Source organism: Pleurodeles waltl, chromosome 2_2, assembly GCF_031143425.1.
Source record: "Pleurodeles waltl isolate 20211129_DDA chromosome 2_2, aPleWal1.hap1.20221129, whole genome shotgun sequence".
Taxonomy (NCBI): domain Eukaryota; kingdom Metazoa; phylum Chordata; class Amphibia; order Caudata; family Salamandridae; genus Pleurodeles; species Pleurodeles waltl.
In genome coordinates, this window is record NC_090439.1 from 707,761,087 (window position 1) to 707,773,705 (window position 12,619).

Sequence of the window (12,619 nt, forward strand, 5' to 3'; positions counted from 1 at the left end):
GATGCAAGTCTGACGGGCTGGGGCGCCCGATGTGGGTCAATCTCGACTGGCGGTACATGGTCGTTAAGGGAGTCCAGATTGCACATCAATTATTTAGAGATGCTTGCAGGCTCCTTTGCAATAAAGAGTCTAGCAAAAGGCAGAGTTCAGTGTTCCATCCTCCTCCGTATGGACAATGTTTCGGCTGTCCGATACATAAACCATCTAGGAGGCACCAGGTCAAAACCATTGGCAGACCTCGCAAAAAGTCTATGGGAATATTGTCTAAACAACGAAATATCGTTCACAGCAGAATATCTTCCCGGTTCCTTAAATCAGACAGCGGATTGGCACTCTCGTTTCCTCAGGGACTTCAGCGATTGGAGACTTCATCCTTCAGCGTTTCAATCTATTCTTCACAAATGGGGCCCTTTCAGTATAGACCTCTTTGCCTCCCGTCTCAACACCCAACTTCCTCTCTTCTTCAGCTGGCGCCCAGATCCCTCTGCGCTAGATTCCGATGCATTCCTTCACGATTGGTCCCAAGCAATCAATTACGCCTTTCCTCCTTTTCTCATGATCACCAGAGTGCTGGCCCAAGTCAGACGCCAGAAAGCGACTCTCGTCCTAGTGGTACCCTTTTGGCAATCTCAAATTTGGTTCCCTCCTCTTCTGGAACTGGCAATCGACTTTCCCATCCTCCTCCCCTCTTTTCCTTCCCTTTTGTTGGATCCCTTCGGGAATCCTCATCCGTTGGTTCTCAACAACTCTCTCACCCTTTCTGGGTGGAAGGTCTCAGGGATGCCCCACCTTCCATCCCAATTTCGGATGATGCTTCAGACTTCATCAATAAGGCCTGGGCTTCTGGCACCAGGAAAGCATACTCTTCCGCCTGGTCTCTTTGGTCTAGCTGGTGTATGGGAAGGGACCTCAATCCCGTTTCAGCAGATTTAAATTATGTAATAAACTTTCTTGCGGCGCAAGCCAGTGCAGGTAAGTCTTACAGGACGATTAATCTTATAGATCTGCTATTTCCATGTATCACGCCCAAGTCAACGGAAAACCGATTGGTGAACACCCTTTACTTTGTCGACTGTTGAAGGGAGTACGTTTTTCATCTCCCCCTCTACCTAAATACTCTAAATTATGGGACGTTAACTTGGTACTGAATTTATTTTTGTCTTGGCAAGACAATGTCGATTTGTCCTTGAAAATGCTTTCCGCAAAACTTACCATGTTACTCTGTTTAGTTTCTATTAAACGTCTGTCCGATGTTAGAGCACTGGAGGTTACTTCCCGTCAGTTTGCCCCCACTGGGGTCTTGTTTTCTATTAATAAGCGTACCAAAACTAATTTACGAACAGTCTTTTATCCATATTTTCCAGATCAACCTAAGCTTTGTGTAGGACAATGTCTCAAATGTTATGAGGAACGGACAGCTGATCTCAGAAAGTCCTCGGTTTCCCAACTATTGATTTCCTTTGAGAAACCTCACAATCCCGTGTCTGCAGCAACTCTTGCCAGATGGGTTCGATGGGTTATGTCCCTTGCAGGTATTGATACCTCCGTTTTTGGAGCTCACTCAGTTAGAGGTGCAATGGCCTCCAAGGCCTTTTGGGTTGGATCCAGGTTAGAGGACATTCTGAGATCTACTGATTGGTCCAATGATAATGTGTTCAGAACATTATATTGTAAACCAGTTCATACTGCTACATCAATCGTGATTAATATGCTTTAAAATAGCATAATAGGAGTCTCCGTTCTTGACATAAAATGTAGATTTTCCTAGTAATTTATGACGGAAAGTCTTAATTTTATTAAAGAATCGGAGGCGAGTATTATCCCGCCTCAACAAGGGGATATCTCTGATTTTTCTTGTTTTTTTCCCTCCCTTGCAGTTAACTCCACTCCAGCTCAACCTTCGACATGATCAGAAGATGTTTGGGTCAAATTCCAACTTGGCAGATGGTCGATCGGACTTCCTTAGAAGTTTTTCCTTGGTTTCCACCAGAATACCTGCTTCGCTACAGTTTTGTCTATCTTTGATTCAGGACTTTTGTTCTCTGACTTTAGCAGTTGCTATCATCTTTGCAATTCTTCCACTGTTTTCTAGTAACTCCTAGCCTTCTCGCATCAAGAAAGAGGGCTGGTCGCAGTCAAGCTTGGTTACACATACCATCTACGGTCTCTGATTGGTGTATGAATTGTTACGTTTTGTTCTCCCATTGGCTTCTGTGTTATGAGCCTTCTGGGAGTTGTAGTTTTCTTGACTGCTGCTGTTTAAATTAAAGCAAGTAAGAGAAGCATAATACTCGCCTCCGTGTCTTTAATAAAATTAAGACTTTCCGTCATAAATTACTAGGAAAATCTACATTAAACAGAATGATGAAGAGGGCAGTGCTGTTATTTTAGGCAGCGAGATGTATAATGAAATTATGCAACTATTACAAAATATTACTCTAAGATGAATATTGATCTAATGAACATCCAATTTTAGGACATTTATTTACTTTTCTTGAATATTGATATGGACTAGAATTAATGATGACTATTTGCGATTTTTAAAAATCCTTAGGCGGTTTGTCCTGTTTTTCTTCTCTTACTAAAACTTCATAAGTCATGAGAATGTCACTTTTATTTTGCCAGAAAAACTTTACCGAGAATGTGTCAATTTAAATGAATGCCTTCGCTGTACCCTATGTTCTAGAAATGTCATCCTATGTCAGAGACACCATAAATCTACTGTGTTAATTTAACCATATTCTGTGAGTATATTTCCATTAGTGAGACATTAATTCACAAGTCAGGCCTGCATTTGTACTGCTGTTGATCATTAATTCTGTTATATATGTTTTTTTTTATTTACTTTGTTTTTTTAATGCAATTATTTTTAGATATGAATTTGTTAGATGCTGCAATGAAGAACTGAAATTCAGGCATTTTTTATCGCAAACAATGTAAAATTATTCGAGCTGAGCAGTTGAATGAGATCAATGTTTTTATTTTTTTGCAAAAGGCTATAGCACATTTTCACTTTTTATATTATATTCTGCCTACGATCAGGAGGGCTTTTGTACTTAGTTTCATTGTTTTGCCAGTAGGAGATAGATAATATATGTTGTGGCATTTGTTCCACTTGTTCATCAACCAAGAGTCCATGTCACCAAAAACATTGCCATGCCTTTAAGAAGTTTGATGAACATTCCACCGTCAGGAATTCTTGGTCTAATACTTAATGTCATGAGAAAGACCTGAATGATATGAATCCACCTATTTCTGTGAGTTTGGAGGATAAACTCAGCTTCTAGGAGACATTTTGTCACGGCTGGCGTGGCTCCTCTGGTTGTACGCTGAGGCAGCCATGACCAGGAAATGGGTGCTGTTGCGTAAGATGCAGTCAATTATTTTTGACTGCGTTTTTCCCAGAAGACTAATATTCTCTTTTTGGGCATTGGAAATCATTCTCTGGTGTAATTCCAATAATTACCTTACTATTGGAAGTATTAGGGGAATGATGATATAATTCCCAGAATCCTTAACATGGTATAAGGTCCTCCCTATGTGGTTTAACATGTAATAGGAGGCTTGCTATACTGGTAGCTACTTATGTTACTAGGGGTCAGATGTATCAAAAAACGAAATTGCATTTCTTAAATAGTGAATTTTAAGAAATCGCTATTTAAGAAATGCAAAATGGTATGTATGAATTTTGCAATTCGGTAATAGCGATTTCTTAAAATTCGCAAATGCTATTACCGAATCGCAAAAAGAGAATCCAACCCCATTTGCACCAATGGGCCAGTTGCGAATGTTTTTGCATTTCCTAAATTGCGAATTCCAGTTAGGAATTCGCAATTTAGGAAATGCAAATCCCAGGGTGCTGGGGGCTTAAGGCCCCCTCTGCTGCACCCCAAAAATATTTTTACAGACATGTGGAGCACACACATGCCTTAGGGGCATGTGTGCGATACATGTCACTTTTAAAAATGCATTTAAAATGCATTTTTAAAATTTGCACATGGTTACCACCAAACTTTTGTTGGTAGTAATTGCATTTCCTAAATGCCCAATTCGCATTTAGGAAATGCTTGATACCTGTGCTTAAGAAATCACAAATAAGGATTCCTTATTTGCGATTTCCTATTTAGAGAATCGCACTTTGCGATTCTCTAAATGGGGCTGCAATTTTAAGGAATCGCTATTTTAGCGATTCCTTAAAATTGCACTGCGAATGCATTTCATACATTCTGAAAGGCATTTTTGCATTCGCAAACGGCCGAATTTTGCAATTCGCACCGTTTGCGAATGCAAAATTGCTTGATACATCTGGCCCTATATTCCCCAGAGTTCTCATGTGATGGCATTGTTTGTTTTTTCTAGTGATCAGTGTGCATATAGACTGTTGTTCATACACCAGTCTTAAGTGGGAAAGAGGGACGTCTTTGGTAACCTTGGTTAGGTAAATAGACTACTTCTTTAGTCTCAGCATCAGAATTACTCTCTCTATTTCCACTTCTCTTACATTTGTAAGATTCACACGGACACATTCTGTAGTGACCTAAGAGGGAACTAGTGTGAAGCAAGGGTGGCCCCTCCACAAGAGTGGAGGAGTGTCGCCCTGCTAAAAAAAAATGCCCTCAGAACGGAAAAATAGAATGGTAATAAGCTTTGTTTATTACCATTTTATTTTTCAGCACCTGTCCTGAACTGAGTGTCAGGATGGGGCGGGGCAATTGCTGCCGAGTTGCAACAGGGAGCTCTGCACTGCTTTAAAGTGCACATGTCTATTTGGCCGGCCGTCTTGTGATGGTCATCCTGACATGCACACTTTAAACTTCTCTAACCCAGCTGTCTTAAGCCAGCTGGGTTAGAGAAAGCCAAGGCCTCCAGTGCTATTGTGAGCGCTGAGAGAGGCTGTTCCCACCAATCCTGATGCTACTTTCATGCTGGTTATCAGCATGAAAGCAGCACCGGGATTGGCCTGTGCAGTTTCCTGGGTCCTGTCACTCGTCGGACCCAGAAGATACGATGAGACGAGAAAAGATCGTCCTCAGGTAAGTGCCTTTAAAAAAAAACAAAAATAGTGATATTGTAAATACGAGCCAGCTGCCACTGGTGTGAAGTACCTATGCTCAGTAGTACCAGACTGGCAGAAGACCTTGGGCCTCATTTTGACCCTGGCGGGCCGGGGAGAAGTGGCGGTAATACCGCCAACAGGCCGGCGGAATTTTTTTTTAATTATGATCATGGCGGTTACCGCCATGGTCATCCGCCACTTCTCCACTCCGACCGCCAGGGCGGTGACGATTGCTGGGCTGGAGACTTCGGTCTCCAGCCCGGCGGCTGTCTCCAGACCTCTGGCGTTATCAGTACCCTGCATACCGCCATGGATCTTGGGTGGTTTGGAACCGCCATGAAATCCATGGCGGTAGGCACTATCAGTGTCAGGGAATTCCTTCCCTGGCATTGATAGAGGTCTCCCATACCCCCCTCCCCACCACCGAGTCCTCCCTCCACATACCCCACCCCCCTGCCACCCCCCAAACGTGGCAGGACCCCCATCCCCACCCACACCCCCACATGCACATAGACACACCCCTACATGCACACATACACTAAAACACATACAAACAGACATGCACACTTAAAAACCTTACACATTTCCCATACACACAGCCCACCCCCGCATGCATACATGCACTCACACACCTCCTCTACATACTCACACGCACACCCCCATGCACGCACACAACACACAACATCCCCCCACCGCCCTCCCCTAACGGACGATCAACTTACCTTGTCCGTTGATCCTCTGGGAGAGGATGGGATCCATGGGGGCTGCTCCACCACCAGCACCCCGTCACCAGAACACCGCCACGCCAAATCATGGAACGTGATTCAGTGGGTGGTGTTCTGATGATGGGGCGGTGGAGGTGGAGCAGCTTCCACTTCCCCGCCGACCGCCAGTATGGCTGCTGGCGGCTCTCCGTCCGAAAAAGGACGCACTGGCGGTCTTCAGCGTGGCGGTACCTCAGCGGTCTTTACAAAAGACTGCCGAAGGTCGAAATGAGGGACATTGTCTCTTCTTTTCATCCATTTCCCCTTTCCCCTGAATACTGGTGCAGTTCAAATCTTCTGTCAATTCCATGCGGAGTCAGTGGTTAGGTGGTGTTGGGAACTAGCTTCTGTGGTCGCATCTAGCTCCTATAGGATTGCACAACCTGAGGAAGAAACAAAAGAACAGGTTAGTATCACATCTTTACTTTGCCCATTAGAGTATTTTCATGCTAGTTAGGGTGACCTGACCTTCCTCTTGTTGATTTAAAATATACTTCTGATATGGGCTAACAGTTGGGCTTGATCTGGTTGTAATCTAAAGATAGTGGCACACAGATTTGATGAAACGTTTCACACTGTTGTTGAAGTGGTCTTGTCATTCTGTTTCTGGCTGTTGCTCTGTGGATATTAGCTACTAAAATGTTCCATCATTCTCTTGAGTGCCCGAGTGATGTATTTAGGTGGGTCAAAAAGTATACTGTCTTTGTGTTTGTGTGCATGCTGCTGCAACTGACTACATTGGGCGTGTGATGTGTTTGGTGTATTATTAATTTTCTGTTTGTGCTCGATGTATGCTGTTTTTCTAAATTTTTCTAAATTGCATCCTACTGAAATGTTTTCAGGTGTGCACCATATTTAAAACTCTGGATGTTCATGCTTTTATGAACTCACAGTATGCATGTATTATGATTTAGGTTAATCATTGTTCAGTTCTTGTGGTATGATGTTTTCCCTATGTCTGTCATCTGTGCTGCTACACTTTTGTGTGGTCTACCTTCATTCAGCGTCATAAACACACTTTGTTCTAGTTCGCCCTATGTTGAGTTGCTTATTTGTGGTTTGATGTTTGTAGCTTTTATTTGGTGTCCTTCTATGTCTTCAATCTGCTGTTTCGGAGTGAATACATTCATGTCAACCGGAGATGAAACTGCTGGACAGGCATGGGTAAGGGGCATTGCCATGGTCAATTTGTGAGCGATTGATTATCCGGGAAGGCAATCTTTGATTGACTCCAAGGTTGACCCTGTCAAAGGAGACAGGGACTCATCCTACAAGCAATAAAGGTTGCTCTCTTGCAATCCTGATTGGTGACATAGAGTTGAACATGCAGTTTGCAACTTGTGCGCCAATCAGTTATTTTGTTATTGACTGTGCGGTTTCTCACCTTTTTGTATTGAAAGCATACGTTTTAGAGCTGCGTTTATTTTGGTGACTTTTTTTACACCTGTGTTGAAGCTCGAACTTTTGTAGAGAAAGCAAGATTTTGAGCAAGACAGAGGTCTGAACTCTAAAGTAATTAAAATATTTGTGAGAGATGGGGGTGTGGCTAAGCAGCCAAGATGGTACATGTGCAATTACACCGCTCCCCTCCTGCCTCTGAAATTATCCTGACGGATCATCACATCGGGGCCCCATCAAACCTTGAGTAAGCCTGGTTGTGATCGCGCAGGGCTGGGCTGCCAGGCCAAGTGTTTGTGGACGGCCCTGGAGCAAGAGGACGGGATCGGTGATTGCGGCCCTGGCGGGGCCTATGCAGCTGCAGATGGTGAGCTTGCCCTGCAGGGACAAGCAGACGCTCTTACTACCAGTGGCAAGTCCGGCGCAGTTTCACCAATTGACTGTGCCATTCAGATTGTGGGAATACCGGGCTGGCCTCAACGGGCCCAGACAAGCAGCACCCACAGTGACTGAGGTGAGAGAAATCGGGAGCGAATGGCTAGTGACACGTATGCGGTCCCTCTCATGTTCTACGGAATGAGTGATCTTTGGGAGCCTGTTTTCTTGCCATAGCTGCCAGATGCTGTCTGGCTCCCCTCCCCTGGCCAACAGAGACAGAATGACGACCGCATTGGATGAAGCCCTGGACCTTGGCTGATTGCGGACCCACCAGACTCTTCCTTTGACTGCCTGACTCCCCCTGATGAGGTGAGGCAGCGCTGCTGGGGTAGTGATACGCAGACCCGGTGGCTGCCGGAGCACAGTGTTGTCCTGCCCAGCTCTGGAGGACCTGTGGGATGTGCTGGAGGGAGCCACACTTGGGGAGCAAGTAGTACAGCTGTGATAGGGGCATTGGGAACTGCCTCCTTCCCCCGCACTACTCCACAACACTGTTCCTGCAGACCTGAACTTTACTGGTGATACCCCCGAACTGGCACTTGGGGCATGCCCAGCTGTTTCCACTCTCCCAGCACCAGGCCCTTAGAGACCAGATAGGAGGTGGCATGCTCTGCGCCCAGAAGAGGCCCAATGGGGTCTTCCAGAGAGAAGCTAGACTACAGCAATTAACAATCCTTCGACGGGGGAGGCTCTGATTAATCTGACTGGGATCATATCGGTACAGTTTGAGAGAAAGCCCCTGGTGGACTGGTGAACTGGTGGACTGGTGGACTGGTGGACAGGTCCCCAGTGCCAGATCTCTTTATTCCAAATCTGCACAGTCATTTTTCCAATTGGCTAACCCTTTATTTGCCACTGTAAGTCCCTAGTAAATGGTCCCCTTGGTACCTAGGGCATGGGGCACTAAATAAGGTCCCTGAGGGCTGCAGCACAGACTATGCCATCCTCAAGGACCCTCTCACCAACAGCACACAGTGCCGCCATTGCAGACTGCATGTCTTGGTGCAGTGATAAAATGAAAACATGACATGGCCCACAGTCTGTGTACTATGTCCCCTAATACTGCATCCAATATATGTAAGTCAACCTCTGGCAGGCCTTACAGCCCTAAGGCAGGGTGCATTATATTACATGTGTGGGCACAGCTGCATGAGCAGCTAGTCCCATGTTATGTCTTTGTCAATTCCCAGATATAGCAAGTGACCAGTGAAGCCATTTGAAATACATGTGCTGGACACTGGTAATCATGAATTCCCCAGCTACATGATGGCTGCATTGAAGATAGGGATGTTTGAATCAAACATCTCATATTAATAAACCCTCACTGAATCCAGTGATGGATTTAGGTATACATGTACACCTTAGAGATGCCCCATGAAAACCTACCAATCCCTAGCGTGGTCACTGACTGGTGCAAACCAGTACAGCCACCTTAGACAGCGTTCTTACTCTCTGACGTGAGAGCCAACGCTCTCTGGGGCTCAGAACAAAGGCCTGTTCTAGGCAGAGGGGATAACACCCTGTCCAGACAGGATGGACATTCCAGGGTGGGGAGCTTCAAAGGCCTTGCCACCTTTGAAATGTGAATCAGGCCTCGCCACATGGTAGAGAAGGCCGACCCTCAGTTCCTGACCCCACTTTAGGTGGCAGGACCAGCAGGAAAATTAGTTAAATTAGGAGGAGTGCCCACTTCGGGCCAGTCCCAGCCCCTAGGGTGGACAAGCTGAAGTGGACAGTACTTTTAAAATTCCTCCATCTTGTTTGGAAGGAATTAGGCCAATAGGGTTACGGCTATGCCCACTTCCCAAAGGAAGTGGTCATAAGAAGATGAGTAGCCCACTGGCTACCACCTGGCACCCCTGTAACACCCCTAAATTGAGTATTTAGGTGGTACCCCTGAACCCTAGAACTCAGAATCCTGATGACCTAAGAAGAGCTGGACACTACAGCATTGTACAGCAGAGAAGGCTGCAGACACCAACTGACTTGGCCCTAGTCCTAACGGCATGTCTGCAGCCCTCAACGATTCTGCATCAAAAGATGACCTATCCTGGAGCCCAGTGGCCTCCAAAGCCCTGGGAGGACCTCCTCCCTTTGACAAAGACCTAACTGTTCACCCACACTTCCACAAAAAGGGCATTAGAGCTATCTATTTCTGTTAACCTTTGGGGATCCACTGGACTCTCTGCATGGTGTACTTCATTTTAGTGCACCATATAAGAGCCAGCTTCTTACACCAGCGTAAATAGACCAGGTCCGGCAAGTTGGGGCACTAACTGACAGATTGCGCACGTTGGAACAAAGGAATGAAGCCTCCAATAGCCGCAATTGGTGGAACACTGTTCGCATAGTGGTCCTCCCAGAGGGCACCGAAGGGAGTGATATGATATCTTATCTCAAACAATGGATGAAGACGGATGTTGCCTCGAATCTCTTGATGCCATTCTTTGCCCTCGAACATGCACATAGAGTGCCTACCTGCCCGCCAACATTTGGCTAATCCCCACCCCCGGTGGAGGCTGGGCATCTTCACTTCAGGGGCAGGGATACTCTAATGCAGAGGGCCCAGGTAGGTGGCCCATATACTATTGGAAATGGAAAAGTGTCAATGTTTCCAGATTACACAGCTGCTGTGCAATCTAAGAGGGCCTCTTATGTGGAGGTCAAAAAGTGCTAAGAAAGGAAGAAATCAAATACTCTCTGATTTTTCCAGCAAAACTAAAAATCCTGTTGGATAGCAAAACCCACTTCTTCCAGGACCCTTAGGCAGCATGAGACTGGTTGGACAGTTACAAAACAGGATCAGTCCTGATGGACCCTCAGTGAGAGGCAAGAGAAAACAAGGGCAGACCAGGGTACAGAACTCAGAGGGACAGGAGCAAGAACATCCTGCAGAACAAACTAGAATGGAGGCTGAACAAGAAAAGGTGGCTGCCTTGCAGGCATCAGCTGAAATCTTGGTGTGAACTGGCGCAAAATCGAAGCGGAACAGCAGTCAGTAGGCTTTGAATTGGAAAGCTCAGTCCTGGCCATGGAGACCTGCTGGTGGTGACCCCTCACTCAGGTGATGACATTGTCTAACTCTGGGTTAAACTAGCCAATTGAGTATGCTGCTACAGTCTAGCTGTTGGCTCCGCCATTGATGGAGAGTGGGAAGGCCACAGTGTTGCCGCTGTGGGCAACATCTATCACCTCGGGAGGAGGTACTGCTTACCTTGACTGATGACACATCTGTCGGGGTCTGACCTTGTGGAACAACTGTGCCACAACGTTACTGCCCACTGTGATGATGGGCTTGGTTGGTCCCTGGTGGGTCTGCCTCAATTAGGTCATAGCAGACTCACAACCTTTGAATCATCTTTGCCTGCACCCTCCCACTTGACCTATCCTAGGAGTCTTGTGGAGCTGAGCCTATGACTGTTTTTTGGTAACTGTAGGTTTTGGCGGCCGGCTGTTGCTGTACGACCCTGGGACTAGGGAGTTTGCTGTTAGGATATGTGTTGTTTTTCAACTCAGGGAGGCCAACACTGGGTGGAGCTGGGGGGAGAGAACATTGAGCAGGCTGGGGGATGAATGGAGGGGGTCCATGACAGACGTAATCTTACGGCCAATAGGCGCACAGGGCTATGACATGGAATGTTCAGGAAATGGGATCTGCAGCTAAACAACATAACATCCATATATCCATAGGGGTGTTCACATTGCCATGATGCAGGAGACCTATCTTACAGGGGTTGAGGTGGCGTGACTGCACAGTAGATAGCATGGCCAGCTGAATGCCACTTTTTATTCTGCCTGTGCCCAGGGTATGCTGACTTTTGTCAGAGCTGGGACCCCTTTCGAACTCATACATTAGTTGATTGATGTGAAGAACCAATATGTACTGATGAAAGGTAGGTTACTGGGAAAGCTAGGGACAATGGGCAGTATATATGCACTCAACAGTGATCAGCTGACATTCTTTCAGTCACTGTCAGATGCACTAGGATAGCTAGGGGGTGGAGATTTTAATTGTGTCACTGATGTGCTCCTAGATCGCTTCAAGCCCCCCTTGCCGAAGACACCCATAGATTAGCAACAGGATTCCTAGAGTGGTTACAGCACTGGGAGCTGTTGGATGTTTGGCCCACCCAACATGGCATATAGGAAGATTACTCTGATTACTCTTTCTACTCCTACATATATTCCCTGCACACTAGAATAGACAGATTCCTATGCTCAAAGAGATTGATTCAATACACTACTTACACTGAATATCTAGGGCGAACCCTTTCCAACCACAGCCCTTTGCTCCTGGGACTCTGCCCAATAGATGATAGGCCGGCAATCCTGACATGGTACCTCCAACCAGCGGCATTGGAAGACCCAGGCAGTAGGGAAACAATACAAACAGTCATCACAGAGTATTTTGACAACAATGAGGGTACAGCATCATCTACCCTTGTAGAGTGGGAAACCTTCAAGGTCTTTGTTTGGGGTCACTGCATAAGGCAATCTGTGGGTGCCAGTAAAAAACTCAATACAGAATTCCACACTCTAGATGCCACACTCCATACACCGAACAACACATTAGGACCCTACCCAGCTAATCACTGGCTCTTGCTAGACACAAGAGTGCTATCACATCTTATTAGAAAGATTAAGATGCCATAACTACAAAACCTATATAGCAAAATCCCATGATGAGGAAAGCAATTCAGGGAGGCTGCTGGCCTGGTTATCTGTCTTGAATTGCGAGGCACCCCCATCACACAGCTGATATCTGCCACAGGGACCCACATCTAATCCCCAGGGGGCATAAATGTCGAGTTCCGTAAATGCTACGAGGGTTTATACAGCGACCCAGGGGACCTCCCAGGTAATGTAGTTGACTAATTCATGGACCGACTCCCTTTTCCAACACTGACACTAGGGAAGTGAGAGAGCTTGGGAGGACCTGTGACAACCCAGGAAATTAGACACG